This window comes from Panthera leo, chromosome B3 (genome assembly GCF_018350215.1).
Source record: "Panthera leo isolate Ple1 chromosome B3, P.leo_Ple1_pat1.1, whole genome shotgun sequence".
NCBI classification, from domain to species: Eukaryota; Metazoa; Chordata; class Mammalia; order Carnivora; family Felidae; genus Panthera; species Panthera leo.
This window is the reverse complement of record NC_056684.1, coordinates 63,089,625-63,113,178: the sequence shown is the minus strand read 5'-3', so window position 1 is coordinate 63,113,178 and position 23,554 is coordinate 63,089,625. Positions and strand designations below refer to the sequence as shown.

Sequence of the window (23,554 nt, the reverse complement as noted above, 5' to 3'; positions counted from 1 at the left end):
TTTGATATTTAGCCAAAGAGTATGGACTATGTATTTTGCAATTAAATAAAATAAAATATGTGGATGCATTTCTACTCTTTAAACATTTAGGCTGTGTTCTTTTACTTCCATTTTTCAAAACAATGAGGCATCTATTAACATTGGTTATTGGAATACCATTTTAGGTAATGAAATATTAAGGATCAATGTAAATTAACCAATATTCTACTAGGAAATTTGATTCTTCTTTCAGACTCAGCAGACATGGCATCTATTCCTTTAATCAATATAATTTATACAAACAAACAAATCTCCCCAAATTATCTGTAATTGCAAAATAGGTATATTGCATTAAAATAAGCTTTTAGGGGCACCTCAGTGGCTCAATCAGTTAAGCATCCACCTTTGGCTGAGGTTATGATCTCGCAGTCTGTGAGTTCGAGCCCCATGTCAGACTCTGTGCTGACAGCTCAGAGCTTGGAGCCTACTTCAGGTTCTGTGTTTCCCTCTTTCTCTGTCTCCCCCCCCCCCCCCCCCGCCCATTCATGCTCCGGCTCTGTCTCTCTCTCAAAAATAAATAAACATTGGAGCACCTGGGTGGCTCAGCCAGTTAAGCAACTGACTTCAGCTCAGGTCAGCTCAGGTCGTGATCTCGCCATCTATGAGTTCCAGCCCTGCGTCAGCTGTTCCAGGGAGCTGTCACCACAGAGCCTGGAGCCTGCTTCAGATTCTGGATCTCCCTCTCCCTCTGCCCCTCCCCGACTTGTGCACGCATTCTCTCTCTTAAAAAATGAATAAACATTAAAAAACAAACATGGCTTTCTTAAAAAACAAACATTCAAAACATTTTTTTAAATAATCAGCTTTTAAGTTAGATATAGCAATACTTAGCTCACCCCAAATAATCTAATTCCAAAATCTTGTTTATATTCAACCACTTCTTATTCAAAAGTTATATTAAAAGTCAATGGATTCCTCAAAAAGCTAAATGTAGAGTTGTCATACGACCCCAGAAATTACTCTCTGTGTATATACCCAAAAGAACTGGTAAGTCCAGGGGCGCCTGGGTGGCTCAGTCGGTTGAGCGTCCGACTTCAGCTCTGGTCATGATCTCACTGTCTGTGAGTTCGAGCCCCGCGTCGGGCTCTGTGCTGACAGCTCAGAGCCTGGAGCCTGTTTCGGATTCTGTGTCTCCCTCTCTCTCTGACCCTCCCCCATTCATGCTCTGTCTCTGTCTCAAAAATAAATAAACATTAAAAAAAATTTAAAAAAAAGAACTGGTAAGTCCAAACAAACACTTGAATACTGATGTTCATTACTCAGAAATAGCCTTACTCAGCATTACTCAGAATAGCCAGTTTATTTCCTCGTATGTAATGAACAAAAATCATTACGTGAATAGATGTGAATGCTTTGTCAGTATATATACCATTGTAACTTTCTGATTCTGAAGTTTTTACTGCACGATTACTTCCAAAATTGGAATCCCATAAGGTAGAAAATTCAGTGTCCCCGGGTCCTCTTACAATAGCAAAAATTTAATCGTAATTCTGAACTGTGTTCTGAATACGCAGTATCTCTAAGACCAAAGATTATTTCAAAACATGAGATACACACAGGTTAATGTAGGACCTCCTGACCCCATCTCCCGTCGCCACCCCCATAGAACCTCTACCCATCTATGGGAAAGGGAAAATTCACCAACCCCCAACCGACCTCGAGGGCAAGACTGACCAGGCAGCCCCAGGATCAAGAGAGGAAAGAGAGAAGGAGGGGCCTACATTTCTGCCTTGACAGCCCAGCGCCAAGTAAAAACCAGCACACTGTTGTCCTCAGCTTTGGCCAGTCCGACTGCAGCCCCAGCCTCCTCAGGGAAAACTGGAGAGACACTGAGGAGCCAGGCAAAACGTCCTTAAGTTTTGCCGAGCTCGGGAGCTCGGGAGAGATAAAGAACATCTGCTCCCCGACCCAAGAAAGCATGCAGTAAATAGCAGAAATTTTTCGATTTTCTTCACCCCATCCATCGTACAAATAGAGTTCACTGTGACCCTTTTAATGACTCCTAAGAAATTAGTTGAACTCATTGAAAAAAATTAAACTCAAAAAAAAAGAAAAAAGAAAAAAGAAGTGGGGGGAGAGCGAGAGCGAGAGGAAAGGAACCATTGGGTAATTTATGATGTTATAATAGTTTTGATTGACTCTAAGCTGATTCCTTGATTGTAAGTCTTGTAATCAGATTTCTTCTAGCAAACAATAACTTTTGGGATATTTTAGTAAATGTAATACACGATCTCGTCTAAATGAAAGATGGCTGATAAAAGTCTTTAAAAGATACAGTACATCAGTAATAACCAACTGGCTTAAAACAAGAGTATTTAACTTAGAATAAAATTCGATTTATTTGACCTAAGAAAAGTCTTCTATAAATTTTTAACAGCTGCATCCTAAGTCTCAGTGAGTTCTCCTGTGAGAAGTGGATACTTTAATCCAAAAGCAATAATTAAGAAAATGAAGCATCTGGGGTGTCTGGGTGGCTCAGTCTGTCAAGCATCCGACTTCGGCTCAGGGCATGATCTCGCGGTCTGTGAGTTCAAACCCCTCTCCAGGCTCTGTGCTGACAGCTCAGAGCCTGGAGCCTGCTTCAGATTCTGTGTCTCCCTCTCTCTGTGCTCCTCCCCCGCTCTGCTCTGTCTCTCTGCCTCAGTAATAAATAAACATTAAAAACACATTTTTTTTTAAATGAAGCATCTGGAGACCTATTGGCCTCTCTAGTGAAAACCATACTAGATTGTTGGTATGTAGGTTAGGGACTTCAAAACACTAAGGAGCTAAACATTCCCCTTGGGATTTTTTCCTCCCAGTTTTCTTTACAAACTCTCTTTCAATATATAGTACAGGGGTAAAGCCCTAGTGATGCTATATTCAAGTGATGAGAAGGCCTTTTTTAGACAATAAGTGACTGGGAACTTAAGACTCTACTACAAATTTTGATTCTTCTGAGGTGACTTTAGTTAATGTAAAAAATTTCCCACTTAAATCAATCACATATTCTTTTACACAATCTTATTACTTGGATATCTTTCACACTAGGATCTCATTACATGATTACTCTGAGAAAAATTTGAATGATATGAAGATCAGACTCTAACTCCACAAGCACTGTGTTCATGCACGTTAAGCTTCGAAGTAGCCTTTTTTGTGTGTGGGGGGGGGGGGGGGCGGGGAGGCAATATTGGTAAAATTCATTTTTCCCAAACTGCTAAAATGAGACAAGGTAGACTCAAAGCACTATAGGTTTGGTTACAGATGCCAGAACTAATTAACTTACCATCTTGGTCTTTCCCTCAAGTCACACGCCAGAGAAAATTTGACTCTGTAAGAGATACAGCTTCTTAACCACCAACATTAATTTTTAGGTCGTATCTAATAGAGTTCTGCCAGCTGGAAATCAATCATTTTTTCCACTGAGATGCCTGCTTTTAACAGTACTTCAGGATATAAAAATATTATTTAATCAGCCATTCAGGAGCCTGCTCTCCTGCATTCCATTAACAGCTTCTAATACAGCATAAGCATTGTAAAGGTTATGCTCTTGGACAGGCCAGGATGTCTTGGAAATTATTAGATCACCCCCTTAAAGCTACTGCAACCCAAATGAATGAGTCATAGGGCTACCTGGGAGAAAATTAGTATCCCATCTTCAGAAATAAGGTTAACTACAACACTAAAAGACTGTTTCTTTAATGTTCAACTGCTTACCTCTCTTTCTGGCTGGAGAGGGGATGGAAGAAAGGGTGTGAGGAGGGAGTGAAGATCATCATTCAAATGTACTCAAGCAAAAAATGTAGGCAAGTTGTATAGGTTTTAAATTTTAATAAAGTTATACGGGTTAGCAGGAGTTCAGATGTGTCAAATGCCTAGAATAAAGCAAATCAAGCCCAAAAAATACGAGCTATAAATACAAAATTTAGAAAAGTTGAAAACCCAGGATCTAAAAGGTTCTTTAGGAGATGGATTGTCATGAGTATCTACCTGAAAAGGAGAATATCTTAGCAGGTAAGATATTCTGCAATAACAGATGTTTCAGAAATTAAGGATATGTGGTCACGTGTCCTACAACTCTCTTCCCAATTAATTTGCACAATACTACTCGCAGCTGAATAATGAGTTGGAAGCAGTGAGGTGTTCTCCAGCTTTCTACACTGACCAGTACTGGAAAATTAAACCAATCTCCCCAGTGAGACGGGGATGATTAGCTTAACATCCAGCATAGGCTATATAAGGTTAAGAAAAATCCATTAAGTGGTAGGAAAAATATAGTACAATTAATGCTTTGTATTAATTGACTTTCTTAAAAATGTCCATTAATTGACAATAAAATGCAAGTACTATTAAACAGCACTTAGAAAAGCAAAACAATTCCTTGCTAGTTGCAAATGTAAACAAATCTGCTTAATGGCACAGAATAAGATACTATGACTCAAAATACGGCCAAAAGATTACTGTCTCACGTACCCTGTCCATTTTCTCACTGACAAAGAAAAACTTGTCCAGCAAAAAGAAAACAAATGACATATTTAAAATATAACCTTAGAAAACATCCTTGCTGAACTCAAGCAAGCTCTCGTGTTAAAAATATGTTTTGATAAAATTAATTCTGCCCCAGACTTGAAAGATTCATGATGTGTAAAATAAAGATTCCTTATAGGCCTACTCTGTGGTTTTCAAATCCCCTAAACACCATGTAATAGTGACTAAACTGAATCCAACTCTTTCCCACTTGAAAATAAGTAGATCACAGCATGACACCCACTAACACTTGTACATATTTCTTCAACAAAACCCAAAGGTCCACTAACAAGTTGAATTTCTAAATACACTACAAACAATTGATATCGCAACAGAAGAAACTGATTCCCCAGAGAATATAATATAATATAATATATAAATTTAATTTGTAATAGCTACCAACAATCTCTATCTATATCTGTCAGTTTGTCTATTTGTGTTCCTACCTAGGACAAATATATCCAATTCAATACTCAGTGCAAATTAAATTCTGATATAGGGGAAAGGGAAGGTAATGAAAATTCACACTTAGGTCTCTATGGTAGCAGCAGTTATATTCAAATCAAAACAATAGGAACTGGACTTGGCACACTCATAATACATCCTTATAATATAAGGTTAGGAATGAAAATGGACTAAACCATTTTCATTGAAGGTAACTTGAGCAGAAGTAACAATGTGCAACGTATTGGAAAAATAAGGTATGAAACAAAAGGGGTTGCAGAATTAATTTCCAGGATAAAACATTGTCCAAGGGGAGATAAAAAGGAAATAGGCAAAAGTCTTAACGGGATAACTAGGCTTTAAGAATGTTTCTTCAGGCATTATCCGGTGATCCTATGTGCTATTTAAACTGTACTTCACTGGCAAGAAAAGAATTTTATGGAGATAGATATTGTGCAATGGAATGTAACAAAGTATTGTTCAAAGGTAACGTCTATTAATTTCTGTCGCTGATTTTGGATCCATTCCTAAGGGTAACTAAAGCTTTGGGAATTGAAAACGTTAAAGGACTATTGAAAGAAATAAATGCAGAGGAGTGCAACCATGAAATAACACGCAAGAGTTGGGGGAGAGGGTCTTCACATTGAGACAGCCCTGGCAGTAAACAGATTTTTTGTATTACTAAAATTGTATTATTCTTCAAAATCTAAAAATCATTCAGCAGTAATGGTCTTACCCGATGTAATTTATTTCATTTAAAAGCAGGCTAATGAATTGACATGTCATTGGAAAAGGCTGAGGCATTTTTTTGATGTCAACTTGCAAAAGTCTTTATGCTTAAAAAGAATTAGAATTAAGAAATCTGTTACAATTTTGGCTAAATGGGCACATCTTAAAGGATTTTTTAAAATATTTGGTATTCCTAAGACCTACATAAAATGGGTCAATAATCCATTCATTCATCAAATGGACTTGTAGTCCATCAAAACTTCAGTCCTGAATGAACCCAAACATCAACCTGCAGCCAAGAGGCCAAATAGTACTAGCCTATTCATACAGAAAAATCAAAGTAAGCAGAATTACTTTATTTTAGATTCGTGATTGTTCACCCAACACGGCCCAGAAATCTGGCTCTGTCTCAACCAACTACGTCACACCTGCTCTTCTCTCCTTCCGCCACTCCAACACACACGTGAACCTCACCTTGGCTGATGACCTCACTCGATTTTGCTGGGAAAACAAAAGCGTTTAGGTAAGAGCTCTTTTTTCTTTTCTTTTTTTTTTTATTTGAGTAGAGTTGGCACATGTGTTACCTTAGTCTGGGGTGTGTAACACAGTGATGCCACAGGTTTGTTCGTTATGCTCTGCTCACCACAAGCATGGCTACCATCTATCACCATGCTATGCTATTTTAGAGTACCATTGACTGTGTTGCCTATGCTGTGCCTTTGACTCTTGAGACTTATTCGTTCTAAAACTGGAAGCCTGTATCTCCCACTCCCCTTCACCCATTGTGCCCGTCCTCCCCTGCCGCCCCTCTGGCAACCATCAGTTTGTTTTCTGTATCTACAGACCTGATTCTGCTTTTTGTTTGTGTATTCATTTGGTGTCTTGTGTTCTTGTTTTTTTAGATTCCAGAGAAGAGCTTTGGAAAGTCCCACTCTCACAAACCATAAGAGACTCTTAAATACAAAGAACAAACTGAGGGTTGCTGGAGGGGAGGTGGGTGGAGGGATGGGTTAAATGGGTGATGGGCATTAAGGAGGGCACTTTTTGGGATGAGCACTGGGTGTCATATGTAAGAGATGAATCACTGGGTCCTACTCCTGAAACCAAGACTACGCTGTATGTTTAACTAACTTGAATTTAAATTTTAGAAATTAAAATTAAAAAGAAAAGAACGTCCCACCATCAGATTACTAACCCTTCCATCAATTCCCATTTTCCCTTTCTCTCTGCTATTGCCAGGGAGAGGTGCTCCTCCTCCAATCAAAGCTAAGCCCCTCACCTCCGCATGTACTCTTGACCCTCCAGAAGGCATCACTGACTTGTCCAAGGGGAGAAAGCACAGAGACATCCAGAAATAACTTCCCTCCACTCTACCTTAAAAAATACTACTATTTTCTCTCCCTAAAATATAAGTTCCATGAGAGCAGAGATATTGCCTTGTTCACACTGGCTCTCCAACACACACAGTGCTGTCATGCAGTAAGTGTGCCATAAAAATTCCTTGAATATTTGTTGAAAATTACATCCTCTTCTCCCGCCACTCCTATCGCCAGCACTAGCCAAGTAGCATGATCCCCACTACATCCAGGGAAAATTAATCACTGTATAACATTTGTATCCCTCCCACAACACAGGAGGAACTTTAAAAATATATACTCTCCCTTATTTTGACTGTCATTCCAAAACTACAAAACAAGATATTAAGAGGAGAGGCTGTGCCTTATTATTTACCACTTGTTGAATTCCAAATCCATGCCTGAATGAGTTCATAAGTTTCTTTAACTATATTGGGGGTAAAGTCCAAAACTCCTTTATGAGTTAAGTTCCAACTCATCTCCTGTTTTTTCACAAGAAATGTGTACGCTAAAATATCTGTTTAATGAATAACAACAAAAAAAGACTCTTCTTTATTTGCAACAAAAGTCATTTAGACATGAAGTTGACAAGTAAAGGACCACTTAATTTACCAGAAAGATTATCTGAGTCTGTAATGAAAACACTGAAAACTGAAAATGTTTTTCCCCCAATGCCATAGACTAAGACCATGGTGAAGTCAATTAACTAGTCTTTATCTCACCAAGACCTAGAAGACCTTTCATTGTCCACCAATCCACACCCTTAGATTTCAAGTTTTTTGCTATTGTGAAGGTGGATGATAACTTTAGTCTGTTAACAAAAGCAGAATAAAGTTTTAATTAATTAATTATACTAAAAATGTAAGGGGGGAGCGATTAATAAGAACAAACAAGATTTTTCCCCCCCTGGGTCATACCACATAGGGCTAAACAAAAGCCACTCTTAAAAAAAAAAAAAAAAAAAACAACCCTCACAATACAATAGCTACATTTCCATGTGGATTCCTACAAGATCATGATTATGCAAGAAAAACACTGAATTCCCTTTTTTTCTTAAATTCTTGTGTTTCCCAAGAGAGGTTCCACTCTGTGAAATGTGAAATGTGAAAACGGATGCTCTTAGATGAATCTCACATATTTATTAACCAGTAGATTTAAAAATTAAATCAAGTATCAGCAATTTGGAGCTTCTGGTTAATCATGAAAAGAATAAACAGTGAAGGAAGAAACTCTACCTTAATCAACTTTGATAATCAACTCTATCGATCTATCATAGGCTGTACTGAAAATAAAATAAAGTAAAATAAAATAAAATAAAATAAAATAAAATAAAATAAAATAAAATAAAGCAATGTCTGTGTGACTAAAAACTCAGCCAGTCTCGTTTCTGGTACCATTGACATATATTGCAGAATAACATGGCCAAGACTCAGACTAACATTATCTGCAAACCGGTAAGCCTGCAATTTGCAAGAAGTAGTTTTAATATTGATAAAAAAGATACGAAAGCTTCCAAATAAAGTTACTCTTATTATGATTTCAATATTGTTATTTGCATGAAGAATCACAACTATTTTTCAGTTCATGAGTCCTGCCATTCATATACAGGAACCACTGAAATGTCAAAGACACAACGCTTAAGTTAAATTACCCATTGTGTTAATTTATTCAAAGTGAAAATAAATATCCACCTGGGAAGCTTTGTAAAGTAAATGGTTTCAAAATAAAACGCAAAGACAAAATGGCCAGCTGAACAGACTACCTACCAAAGTGAACGAAACACAAATTTTCAAATTTTTCAAATCAAATGTATAGTCCTTCTCATTTTCAGTTGAAGAAGCAAAACTGAACTTCAGTCAATCATGTCTGATTTTCAGGATGCCTTTAGAATTGAAGTCTAAGACCACAACTAACAAAAAGCAAGTACTTGGCTGCTTCGCAGCAGGATGCACGGATTCCTTTTTCTAAGAAGAATTCCAGACATTCCATGTGTTACCTATAAAAATAGAAGATGTCCATTTTAAAGTAGCCCAGCCTGAACTCATACCAGCATAAAATGGCCAAGAAATGCACTTATTATGAGAACGTTTACATGTGCTGTTTGTTGTAAGCAAACCACCTATTTCCACTCTCCCCTCGAGCTCTTGCTTATAAAACACCGAGCACTGTAAAAAGAGCTTTTGGTCCGAGGAAAAACATTAGATTAGCAAAGCTTCTAGGATGTGGATGAAGGGCTTGATTCTCCCTCTCTCACAAATCAAGTCCTTAAACATTTTTTTTTGAATAATAATATTTGAAGATATCATTTCTCATAATTCAATGGCTCGAGTAAGGAAAATAATTTTTTAAATAAATCAAAGTACCATGACTTTTTAACCTGACACAGTGACATGCACTAAAATATACATAAAAATAATAAAATGAAACAAAACATACTAGGTTTAAGAAACGGTAAGGATTTTTTTTTTTTTAATTGGAGACATCAGAGCAAAGGCCTCATTCTTAGTCTTTGTGGTAGCAAATGTGGAGCTTAATGTAGGGGGATTTACACTGACCTACGTCTAAACTTAGAGAGCCCAAACAGCGAGGTAGGAAGCACAGGCTGAACAAGAGAGACTTATGTGACCCTTCTAAGTCCTTCACTCAAAAAGGTTCAATGACTCCCTCCCTGCCAGGACTGAGCTTGGCGGAGCCAAAACAGAACTAGTATGGAGCCCATGTGGAGCTAAATCTGATAGGAGAGAAGACTGTCACATGCACACAGCAAGTAATTACCTCCTGGGATCAATCCTAAGAGGGAGTATTAGAGGAAAGTAAGAGGGTGACCCAGTCTAGTCCAGGGATTAGCAAAAGCCTTCCCAAAGGAAGAAAAATATACACCAAGTGGGAGTTAACCAGAAGGAAAGAGAAAGAGCACTACCAGATTAGGAATCAGTATGGGCAAAGGCCCAAAGCAAAAGGGCCAAAGCCTATTGGGAGACCTAGTGAGGCAGAAAGAGGGGGAAGATTTGGGTTTGGAAATGTAAATAGTGAGAGATGAGGTTGGCGGGCTCCCGGCAACCATCAATGTCAAGTATTTTGACCTTTATGAAAGTAATTGGAAGTAGGAAATAATAGGCTTGAATTTCCATAAAGAATGGGCTGAAGGTAGGCCTAACATATAACATAGACAGGTGGGAAATAGTTACCAGCCGACGGCAGTAAACCTAGAAAAATAACCGAGACTAAACCAAAAGGCTAGTAGAAGTGGAAAAGGGAGAAGCGGCAGTTTTTAATGAGCTCAGATCTGGTACTTTCATTCACCTTCTATATTGAGCTGTACCATTAAAATTCAAAAAAAGCTCTGCATAATAAGCATTCCATGAATACTTGTTGATTTAATCTGTCTTTTTCACTCCGTGCTTCTTCCTCTTTTTTTTTTTTTTCAAAATTTTTAATGTTTATTTTTGAGAGAGAGAAAGAGAGAGACAGAGCATGAGCAGGGGAGGGGCAAGAGAGAGGGAGACCAGAATCCGGAGCAGGTTCCAGGCTCCAAGCTGTCAGCACAGAGCCCGACATGGGGCTCGAACCCACAAACAGTGAGATCATGAGCTGAGCCGAAGCCAGATGCTCAACTGACTGAGCCACCCAGGTGCCCCCTTCCTCTCCTTTTTTTTAATAATAGCCCTTCCCATGTCTGTCTGGAATGGCCTCACACTGCAGAAGCAAGTTCTTCAGAAAAGTCTGTCAATTCATTTCCTAATATATTAACACTACAGGTATGGGGGAATTATGAAAGAAAAATATGAGGGAGAAAAGTTCTCCCTGTCTTCAAGTTCAGATCTTCATTTCTCTACTGACATTTTACAGGTTGACTTGGTTTTGACATTTAAGAAAATTAGCATGTACGGTGTTTCCTGCTATGAACACCAATGTATTATGTGCTTTCATCTACCCTGTTCGGTCAACAAATCAACTTCATTCCTTTTATTGACTGACTGACCAGAACACTGAAGGTCAGAATGAATGAGAGACTTGCCTGTCACAGAGCCAGACAGAACACAGACCGGAAGGCCAAGCCAGCTGGAATCTAAAACCTGTGCCCCTTCTTGTTGGCTATACCGGTTCTTGAGTAGCTACCATAACTGCAGCTCACTTTTTCTTCACATACACTGACACCCATTTAAGAATAATACAGCCATGGGGCGCCTGGGTGGCTCAGTCGGTTGGGCGTCTGACTTCGGCTCAAGTCATGATCTCACGGTTGGTGGGTTCAAGCCCCGCGACGGGCTCTGTGCTGTCAGCTCAGAGCCTGGAACCTGTTTCGGATTCTGTGTCTCCCTCTCTCTCTGCCCCTCCCCTGTTCACGCTCTGTCTCTGTCTCAAAACTAAATAAACATTAAAAAAAATTATTTATGAAAGAATAATACAGCCATCACAGCGTGATGTCAGTTTACCAAAGGCTAAGAGAATAGGACATATAAGTTAGTCTTCCTAGCTCTGCTCTGAATTAACCACAAGATCTTAAGCAAATTGTTTGGCCTCCATTTTTCACTGATCAGATGAAGACAACAATATGACTATATAAAATCTATGTACTGTTGTTAATAATAGTTATAAGAGTCCCATGTGGTGGAGCTCAGTCCCTCACGTCAAGAAAGACTTTCTGCCCAGCTGTGGTGAGTGTGGTCGGCAGACAGTCTCTAGCAGGTGGCTCTTCCATGGGCCTCAGCAGCGGAGAGCCTCTTACTGGAGATCACAGGTTCTCCAGGTTGGCCTGCCTTTGGTGACCGAGCAAGGCCGGTCACTTGAGCCAACATCAGCCAACATCAGCCTCCCTCTACCTAAACCTTCCCTGCCCCCCCTTCCCTTTTATAGGTGGCAATTCCTAGTAACCATCTTGTACCCCAAATTCCATCTCCACACCGATTCCAGAGAATCCAAGTTGCCTCACTCCATTGACTTTGGGAACATTAACTGGGTCAACATAAAACTTAACTGCATATTTGAAATGCCAAGAACTCAGGTTACTGTGGAGTAACTGGATTTGAAATTGTTCTCTTAATTAACAGAGGTATATTTTTATTTCACGTTTTAAGCAAATCAAGTCCTGGCGGATGCTTTTGACAAATCTCAAGTGAACGTAAATGTCATGCTTGAACATTTGACTCTTTATTCCAGATAGCTTTGTGAGGAAGTTATGAAGCTAAAAATAAAAGGATAAAATTAAAGCGGCATTTCTAGTAAAATGACAGTGTCGTGCGATGGCACTGCCGTGTCACCACACTGTATGGCAGAGAGCGACCGTGTTAAAAATAGATGATATTCCTGCTGTAACCAAAACAGAAGGGAACTTAACAGCCTCTCTGCAAACCCAACTCTTATACTTAGGAGTTTACAGGGAACATTTCCCTTCATATCACATGTCATATCAAAACAAAAACCTATACATCAAAAAAAAAAAAAAGCAATAAAGCATGTATTCTCATGATAATAGATTATCTCAGGTTGTTATTCAAAGGACTTAACGTTCTCTACTTACAGAGCACAAACTTTCAACTGTCTCTTGCAAAATCAATTCCGAAATAGAAAACGGGAATTCATACCGTCAATAGGGTTACTGTTATATGTGCACGTGCAATTAAAAGAATACAAAAACAAATACAATAACCAGAAAATGTGATATTCTTCAGTCTGGTTTTCAATGCACGACACAAAGCTGGTTCTATAGCTGTTTGACATCAGTGAATAAACAATCAGCATTTTTGCCAGCAAAGCACAATACGTAAAATCAATAAGAGAAAGAAGATGCACTTATGCGTGACTGCCAAGGTGTTACGCAGTGAGAGCCATTTAATTTCAGTGCTCCTGTCAGAGTACAATCATGCTCATTCTAAGAAAGTCTTTTCCTCCAACCTTCCTGGAAACTGGAAATTAATATATTTCCCTGCTTGCTTATAGCCAATGCTACAATTTTACCTTTATCTAAATCTGGAGGTAATGTTTAAATGCTGGAATTTTAAACTCTCCAGGGAAAGGAAATTTTTAAAACATTACATAGATAGTAGTGATATGAAAGGAAATCAAATCTCTAAATATATGACCACTTAATCAGATATGCAGAGAGGCCAAAAGTCCCCATATTCACTGCCCGGCATTTCTTCATTCAAACACTGTTTACTGAGCACTTATGTGCCAGTCGATGTTTGAGTGAGTAAATCTGTTCCAGTAGTGACTACTTTGTTTGGTAAACAGAAACAGAAACGCAGGAAACAAATTTGGCCCAAAAGCCCCACACATGAACACGGAAAGAAATGTACTCCCATGTATGAGGAATAAATTAAGGAACCATATAGTGGATATAAACTAAAGAGTGGTGATGGTTCCTCTCCTAAGGGTGTACAAAAGAAGACCGAAGAAAGGTCAATTGGTCAATTGGTTCAGCTGGAATGCTGAGCCCAACTTCTTTTATGTGCAGAAAGAGCTGTCAGCGTTTGGTCAGCTGCTATCCTAGTAAGGCTGTTCAAATGGAAAGCCTAACAGGGCTGCCATTTTACCCTGCATGTTATTCAATGCTACCAATAAATGAAATACGCTGTAAATACTGAATGCTGAGCAATGCCAGAGAAATTCTCTGGAGTCACAAGCTTCCAAATGTATTGTAAGCACTCTGCAACATCCTTACAAACAGAATCTGAGAAGTAGGATACTGTTTTTCATTTTCAAGCTCAGTCATACTCTCGACTGAATTCGAAACAAAGCCAAATACACGCTACTTGAGCAAGAGGGAGGCTGCAAAAGCAGCACTTGGACAAACTGGCAGAAAAATGTCACCTCCCGCAGAGAAATGGAGGTGTTGAAACAGATCAGGTTGATTCTTGTTTTCATTAATGTTTAATCATTTACAGGGCAGACTTCATCTGCAATGAAAATCTGTTCATCAGGTTGAAAGATGAATGATAATTGCTTTGTGAGCATTTTAATATTAACTGGATCAAAATAGGGAACTAGCACAAGGGCAAAAACTAAAATTTGACAATTCTTCCTAAAACTTGTATCATTTTGGGGGTGTGCTGAAGAAGGAAAGAATTTTAAACAGAAAATTTTATTCTCTCACCCTTTGGTTAATTGTGTTTAATTAAATACTTGGTAAGTAGAAGAGTAAACTAACTTTTTAAGTTGAACCTCTTTTTCAAAAACTCAACTGTCTGTGTGGGATTAGGGAATCCGGGATTCATTCTCTAAAGACTATGCTAATGTTTAAGTTGGTTGTGTTTTAAAGAACCTGAAGGCTCCTGCAGACTGTTTTCATTCTATGCCACTACCCCACTCCTGGGCACAGCTACCAAATTTTAGTGCCACCCCCATAAAAGCCAAGGGAGTAAGTTTATTTTTCCCAAGGTTCAACAGAGATCTCTTGTGCTTAGTGTGAGGGCAGTGGATTCCTGCATTAATGCATATTTTTACTAAGTTCTCACTTTATTTCAGCATACTACAGATATTTTCCAAGGTTTTTATAAATGCTCTAGTTTTCTGACTTAAAAATCCAAAATATAGTCATGAATGCCACATATCTGAATACTCCACACCCAAAGTGAATAATGCGAAAATTTCTAGAAACTACCAATCGGAGCACTGAATCATCTTAGATTCAACTTTTAGTAGAAAATGGCCAAAATGGGGCACCTGGGGGGCTCAGTGGGTTGACTGTCCGACTCTTGACTTTGCCTCAGGTCATGATCTCACGGTTTGCCAGATGGAGCCGCAAGTTGGACTCTGCACAGACAGCACTGAGGCTGCTTGGGATCCTCTCTCTCTCTGTCTCCCACTCCCTCTCTCGCTTTCTCTCTCAAAGTGGCTAAAGAGCATCCTAAGTTTCCAGAGCATCTCTCGCATGGGCAGGGAGCTGGCTTCCCCAAAAGGCACAGAGAATCCAACAATTCAACCAACCAGGTCCCACTGAGTTCTGGGCTCCACATACTTCCAAGTCCAAAATCCAAAAAATTAGGGACATGGAAACACTGTCCAGGCAATCGCATCCGCATAGGAAGTAGCTGCGAATGTAGGTTCTGGTCACAGAGATCAGGGGGTGCCTCCTGGTTTTGCCAGTTACTAATGGTGTGACACTGGGCCAGTTATTGAATCTCTCTAAGCCCCCGACTTAGAGGGCTGGTGTGAAGCTTAGAGGGCTGAGCTGGTGTGAAGATAAAGATCAAAGATCTGCTTTGGAAAGGTTGCCTGGGTGGCTCAGTCGGTTGAGCATCCAACTCCAGCTCAGGTCATGATCTCAGAGCTCATTAGTTTGAACCCCCATCTGGCTCTCCTCGCATCTCGTATGGGGCTCCCTGCTGTCAGCTAGAAGTCTGCTTGGGATCCTCTGCCCCGCCCCTCATTCTCTCTGCCCCTCCCCCACTTGCGCTCTCTCCTTCAATAAATAAATATTTTTAAAAATCTGCTTTAGGAAATTGGACTGGAACCTAGGGAGATTCTGAGGGTACGGCATTCAGTACGGTAGCTGCTGTGGGGGTGCTCGGTACTGAGGTGATCACTGTCAACATTGTTCTCAGCATTGAGATCAGTTCAAACACTTGTATCTGCTTAGAAAGGGCCTGGCTGTGAATGACATGACTGCCCGTCTCTCCCCTCCCCCCATTAATCGACAGAAGAGAAAAAGCACTGGTTGAAAAGGAAGGTAAGGGTATTTTGGCACTAGGCCTCTTTTCAGAACTTAGGAAATAAAACGACTGGTGCCTCTAAGCACACTCAAGGGAAAATCCAGGTCAGTAGCTTGAAACTTCATCCAGCTGCATGGAGATACAAAAATTAATTGTACATGATGCTGATATGATCATCATAGTAATAACAATCGACAACATTATAACACAACAACCTGGGAGAAAAATATCAGGCAAATTTTTTGGATTACTGATGCTCAGAGTGGTTATTCAAATTTCTAAAGACCACACAGCTGGTAAAAAGAAGAGCCAAGATTCAAATCCAAGTCTGTTTCATTCCAAATGTCCGTAACCACTAAAATACATTCCGAGTGTCCTCCCCAAAAGCTACAAACCTCATGCCCCAGCCCTACATGATAGGATGAGATGGATAGGATGGGTGGGATAGAAATTCATGGCATGTTCATTACAGAAGTGTGTGGTCTAAGTAACCGAAAGAAAGGGTCAGGCTCTCTATACACTGCAGAGCATTCCACACAAAGTGTCAACCTAGAACGAGGGCCATTTAATCATCTTGCAATGTGGGGACTAAACAATTGAGAGCACAGGATAATCACAGAACTTTTCACTCTTAGGATGTGCAGACCCTAAAGCACATGTGAGCCATGATATTAAATCTCACAACCACAAACAGCCAAAAGGTATCTAAAGAGGAGGAACTTAACCAATAGCAGTGAAAAATGCAGCACTTGAAGAAGACTTTTTACCAACCCAGGAATAAATGCAATACAGTCTGATATAGACAAATAAGAATTTATTTTTTTTAAATCATACAATTGGATTAATCATAATTCTTCACTTGATCCTAGCCAAAAGGCCGAGAAGTGATAGATTAATCATAATTCTTAGTTCATAACACATATGCTTATCTTTCCTTAATGGTCTATGCATGATCAGCTTTCATATTTAATCATTTGTGTTTTTATGCATATATTTGTATGCTTTAGATACTATACTGTATGGGCATAAACTCACCACCTGACATGGGAACTGGAACATTAGCAACCACTGATGTCTCCCAAGTGCTTCTCCCTACCCACCTGTGTTAACTGTTATCCTGAATCATGTACTTGCCATTGACTGCTTTTTGTTTTGTTTTGTTTTGTTTTGAGTAGATTTACATATTTGGGGGGGAGGGGCAGAGAGAGCGGGGAAAGAGAGAACCCCAAGCAGGCTCCAGGCTGTCAGTGCAGAGCCCAATGCAGGGCTCAATCTCATGAAACCATGAGATCATGACCTGAGCCAAAACCAAGAGTTGGACGCTTAACCAACTGAGCCACGCAGACACCTCTGACTATTTTTTTTAATACATAGTTTACCCTGTGCATGTATATCTGAAAAGAATATTTTTATAGTTTTAGTATATTTAATTTAACATATTAGAAGTTTAAATGAGGGAAAAAAGATATATCAGTAGATTCAGAAAAGCATTTGATAAAATTTGATGCAAATTCTTGACAAAAACAGTAATTAGGAATAGAGAAGGGAATATCCTTAACCTGGTGTATTTTTTTTTAATCTATAACAAACATCACACTTAATTGGAAAACGTTAGAAGTATGGCCTTTGAAATCAAGAACAAGAAAACAATGGGGACACCTGGGTGGCTCAGTCAGTTAAGCATCCGCCTTTGGTTCAGGTCATGATTTCATGGCTCATGAGTTTGAGCCCCATGTCTGGCTCTGCACTGACTGCTCAGAGCCTGGAGCCTGCTTAAGATTCTGTCTCCATCTCTTTCTCTGCCCCTCCCCCACTCCCGCTCTGTCTCTCTCTCTCTCACTCTCAGATATAAACAAACATTAAAAAAAAAAAAAAAGAAGAACAAGAACAAGAAAAGAACGCCCATTATCATCAATTCTATTCAACATTGTCATGAAGTTCTTAACAGTACCAGGAAAAAAAGGCACAAATAATGGAAAAGAAGAAAATAAAAACGTCAATGATGATTATACACATAGAAAGCCCAAAAGAATCCACAAATAAGTTATTATTTTTTAAAAAAGAGGGACACCTGGGAGCTCAGTCGGTTAAGCGTCGGACTTCGGCTCAGGTCATGATCTCATGGTCTGTGAGTTTGAGCCCCACATCAGGCTCTGTGCTGACAGCTCAGAGCATGGAACTTGCTTCGGATTCTGTCTCCCTCTCCCTCTGCCCCTCCCCAGCTCACACTCTGTCTCTCTCAAAAATAAATAAACATTTTAAAATAAAATTTAAAATAAATTTTAAATTTAAAATAACATTTAAAATAAAAATGTTTTAAAAAGAGAGTTTAGCAAGATAGCTGAATATAAGATCCATATACAAAAACCAATCACATTTCTATACATCAGGAATAAGCAGCTAGAATACATGATTTACAAGACATGATGTATAATAGCATTAAAAATATCAAGCAACTAGGAATAAACATTGTTTTAAATAGATGGAAGATTCGGGGCACCCGGGTGGCTCAGTCGGTTAAGCATCTGAGTTCGGCTCAGGTCATGATCTCACAGTTCGTGGGTTCAAGTCCCCCGTCAGGCTGTATGCTGACAGCACAGAGCCTGGAAGCCTGCTTCAGATTCTGAGTCTCCCTCTCTCTGCCCCTTCCCCACTCAGGCCCTGTCTCTCTGTCTCTCAAAAATGAATAAACATTAAAAAAAAAAAAAAAGATGCAAGATTCAAACATGTGAATATTTACACTTTATTAAAAGACACTAAAGAATACCTAAATAAATTGAGAGATATATCAGGTTCCTAAGGAACACCTAATATCATAAAGATGACATTCTTTCCAAATTCATCTAAAAATTCAATACAATGCTAATCAAAATCCTAAGAGAATTGTTTATGGAACTTAAGAAGCTGATTTGTAAGTTCACACAGAGAAGCAAAGAAAAGGCAAGTCTTCCTGAAAAAGAAGAGCCAGGAGGGGATCTGTGCACTATCAGATATTAGGACCACTTACAAAGCTGACTGACTATGACTCAGGGTAGGGATAGACATACTGACGCATGGAACAGAAGAAAGCTCAGAAAAAATCCCAAGCACATCTATAACCTTAATATATGACAGAGGTGGTGAATTATATGATAAAAATGAAAACTGAACCTTTATTTCACATCATACAAAACCTAATTCCAGATGGATCAGAACTTAAAACACTGGAAGCAAAACTATAAAAATTTTAGTGAGGAGTATATTTTCTAATTCCTTCTGATCTTGACAGGGAAGGTTTTCTTTAAAAGAGTTCATTATAAAATATTCATGAATTTGACTCTGTTAAAAAGTAAGGACATCCAATCGTTAAAAGTCACCCTAGAAAAAGTGGAAAAAGTTGCAAACCAGGAGAGGATATCTCCTATCCATAAAGCTTCCAGAGGATTAGTATCAAGAACATACATTTTTTAAAAAATTCCTATACTAATAAGAAAAGCTGAATCAATGCGATTTTTAAAACTAGGCCAAAAACATGAACAGGCCTTTTTTAAAAGAAGGAATACATATGGCAATTGAATATGCCATACATATGAATTGAATACATATGGTATTGAATAAATATTTAACCTCGTTAGTGATCAGCAAAATACAAATGAAGACCCTTCTAAACCCACATAATTAGCAACATTCAGAAGTCCGATAGCATCAAGTGTTTAAAGAGAATATGGACAAGACTTCCAAAGTGTTTCTGGTAGGAATGTAAACTTAGGTACAACTGCTTTGGAAGACAGGATTGCATTATCTTATAAAACTGAACATTCAGACACTCTATGACCCATCAATTCTACTCCAAAGTAGAAACCAGAGGAACTCTTACACATGTAAAACACACAACACATACAAGAATGTCCACGGCAACAGCATTCATAATAACAAAAGGCTGGAAATAACCCACATGTCTATATACAAGAAAATATGTAAATAAATTTAGGTATATTCCCACTATGGAATAATACGTTGCCCGCAAAAAGAGTGCACCATTGATGCATGAAAAATATAGACAGACCTTGGCAGCATGATACTGACTGAAGAATTAAGCACCAAAAGATTACCAATGCTATGATACCCTTCTATCAAATATAAAATTCAAGGATGTATTGAGCCAGGCATCCACATTTTTCCACGTCCACAAACTGAAACCTCTACCTCTCTAAAAACTCATCATAGACATACAAATCTTCAGAATTCCCACAGCATAATATGCAAACCACTCCATTTATTTCATTTGGTAAATTAAAAAATCGTACACTTCATCAACATCAAATGAAATACAAATGGATAAGACTGAAAGTATACAGTGGCAGACATTACACCATCTCTCATCACTTATTAGGCATAGTTTGCTTGCTCATTTGAGTATGGAGATCATACTAATAACTCGAGTAAACCATAAAAACATGGTATTTAATTGTGAAAAGGCATGTTTTGGAAAACAGCTCAGTCACATAATTTATCTCGCCATACTTGGCAAGGCTACTTGTATATACAGTGCCTATCTGTAGCCAGTTTTGAGTGAAGAGGGAAGGCCATACGTTTGCCTAAAGATCACTTTTAAGTCTGGTAAGGAAATCTTTTTAGCTCCTAAATTAGAAGCCAGAGAAGCTTGGCAGCTTTCACATGTGGGAAACCTATCGAGCAGTGAATAGAATAATTATTCCCAAGGACTGAGCGTTCTGGACATAAAAATGCAGCTCAGTGCTCCATGAAAGCCACATTCGCCCTCCCACTAACTTTCAGGCAACTAAAAATGTGGGCTTTTTTTCTTTTCTTTTTTTTTTTATACACCTTAATGTCATTAGTCTGTTCTGATGACAAATAATTGCTTTTCATTGCCAGATATGTAATATATTAGCTATATGAATACAACAGATTAACCTGCTGTCCTGAAAACTGCTATTTGTGTCCTGAATATTAAACCAGTGCTTAATAGGTATTGGAGAATCTGCAAATTAAATGTAATAGCATTACCATGAGTTGTTATTACCATAGATATTTAGGTTCCACTCTTATATGCCTTATCCACACTTATAAAGACTATACATAAAATAAGGGTCTTTCTCCTTTGAAAAGGAGAACAGAATACTGATAAGATAGTTTTAAGCACTGTGCCTTTAGTATTCTTTATCAACCCTTCCATGTGTCAGAGTGGTGTTCTATTCGTCAGTGGCAGAAAGTATCAAGAGACTGGGAGAATACAGTAGGAAAGCCCCCATAAAAGTATGGAAATGAGAATACTCTACAAATGTAGATCAATGCTTTGTGACAGAAATGGGGATATTGAAATGGGTTAGGTTTTCTAAATCGATCATGTCAAAAATTATTTGGTATGTGATTCATGATATGCAGTAACCAAAACACAAATACTTTTATTTCCTATAAAGTATTCTATGACACCCTAATTCCAAAGAACACATATACAAATTCCAAAACTTCTTGCATACATTGACAATGTCAGTGACATGCAAATTAACACAGCCTTTCTGGAAAGCATGAACTTGAGTTTAATCATACATATATCTCTCCCCCAACTAGACTATGAATTGAGAGCAAGGACTGTCTTCTTCCTTGCTATATCCACGGTGCTTAGGGAAACATTTTTGACTGAGTGAATGAACTTGGCATTACGTATCAAGAACCTTTAAAATTTTTTCACACTCCTTTAGACCAGTAATTCTACTCCTAGGAATTCATCCTAAGGAAATTATCAAAGACAGAAAGAGAAATATATAAGAATGTTTGTCACAACATTCTTTCTAGTAACACAAAATCTAAGTGTCCAACAAGGAAATGGGTAAAATGTGGTGTATCACACAATGTAATATAGTATTAGGTAGTTATTTAAAAGCATATTCACAAAGTGTAATTATTGACAAGGGGTATTTTCATAAGATAACACTATATGTACAATCTAAATAATGTGTATATACATCTATAGACACCTAGATTCTAATTTATTGCAAAGGTATGCATGGGTATATTTGTATATACAGAAAAAGAACTTGTAGAAAGAGAATACACCAAAATGCTAGAAGTAGTTAACATAGTTAACACATTTTGCTAATAAATACAACTTAGCAGTCCATATATTTAAAAACTTACAAAAGTAACTAAAGTTATACTTAGTAAATGAAAAATAAATAATTTAGCTAATAATAAACACACTCTTTCTTGTGTGTGTTCTATCTGTAAGCTATCCAATAATCACCAAAATGAAGCATTTGGGATTTAGTCTTAAAAAGTCAGAAACAAGACATTCATAAGGAAGAGGAAAATATGTAAATACAGGTTAAACACCACAAGAGCAGCTCCACCCAAATGAGCACATGCTTTAAAAATAGTCACACACATAAAATATCTCATCGGAAAGGTAAATATCAGTGAACACTTTGTTTGAAATATAGAAGAATTCATATTTAGAGTAATGATAACAGATGCACACTTTACAAAAACGCTCGAAAATCTTTTAAAATAATAAATACAGTTGTTTCCAAGCTTTGCTTTCTAAAAATATAAATTCAGCTACCAAGCCTTATCAAGGGTGTGGGATTTTCCTCTTTCAATAGTGTTTTATGTTATTGCTACCTAAAGTCAATGACAATATGCGAACTGTGGACAAATGCAGTGGAAACGCTGTAACCCCACAGGAAGGCAATCTGAAATCACATGGCTGAGTCGGCCTCCCTCTATCCTCTGTCCATACCAAGCCACAAGGCCTGCTAAAATGAAACAGTGGAGACTAAGTTCACTGACATGCTTTTAGGTTTTTTAATTCTTCGGATATGTTCTGTTGTCGTCTTTTTTTTTTTTCTTTAATTTAGGAATCGTGCCTACTTTTATAAAGGTCTCAGAAAAATTCAAAAGCAAGGGTGTTAGGCTATCCATATGTGCAGGTCCCTTCTTAAGCCGAGGGTCCTCAGCTGGTTACTCTGTCTTTGAATCTGTTTCTCTCCTTGTTATTTAAAACAAGCTCAGTAGATTCTCATGACATTTTAGGAGGTTCTACACTCAGACAGCCAACACTGGATTTTAAGAAAGATGGAAAAGAGGGGCACCTGGGTGGTTCAGTCGGTTGGGCATCCACCTTTGGCTCAGGTCATGATCTTGCAGGTTGTGGGTTTGAGCCCTGGGTCAGGATCTGTGCTGACAGCTCAGAGCCTGGAGCTGCTTCGGATTCTGTGTCTCCCTCTCTCTGCCCCTCCCCCACTCATACTCTGTCTCTGTCTCTCTCTCTCTTTCTCAAAAATAAAAAAAAAATTTTTTTTAATTTTAAAAAGAAGAAAGAAAGAAAGAGAAAGAAAGAAAGAAAGAAAGAAAGAAAGAAAGAAAGAAAGAAAGAAAAGAAAAGAAAAGAAAAGAAAGAAAGAAAGAAAGAAAGAAAGAAAGAAAGAAAGAAAAAGATGGAGAAGAGTTCAGTATAATTATTGCAAGAGCCTGGGAGTGCAGGTAGGCTAAAAACTAAGTAACCAGGACCCCTGAATATATTCAATCAAGTTTTAGAAACCAAACAGATCAGGACAAATATCACACAGCCTTGTACATTTTTCTGAACTGTTCCCCCGCCAAACTGATATGGAAAAAAGAACCTCCAACCCAAGTAACACCCAAATTTTGGTCAGTCTCAGCTACTATTCAGTTGGGACAACCATGAAATCTAATTTCCTTTTTTTTTTTTTTTTTGTTTTAAGTTTATTTTGAGAGAGAGAGAGAGCGCAGGGGAGGCACAGAGGGAGGGGGAGAGAGAGAATCCCAAGCAGGCTCTGCTCCTGACATGGGGCCTGATCTCAC

The 23,554-nt window shown here is 38.4% G+C and overlaps 1 protein-coding gene and 1 pseudogene across 7 annotated transcripts in view; both read right to left on the bottom strand.

Annotated features, from left to right (window-relative positions):
• FSIP1 (fibrous sheath interacting protein 1) overlaps positions 1–23,554 on the bottom strand; it is a 208,818-nt gene that overhangs the window by 75,184 nt on the left and 110,080 nt on the right. The window lies entirely within an intron of this gene.
• Positions 16,487–16,619, bottom strand: LOC122223495 (annotated as a pseudogene).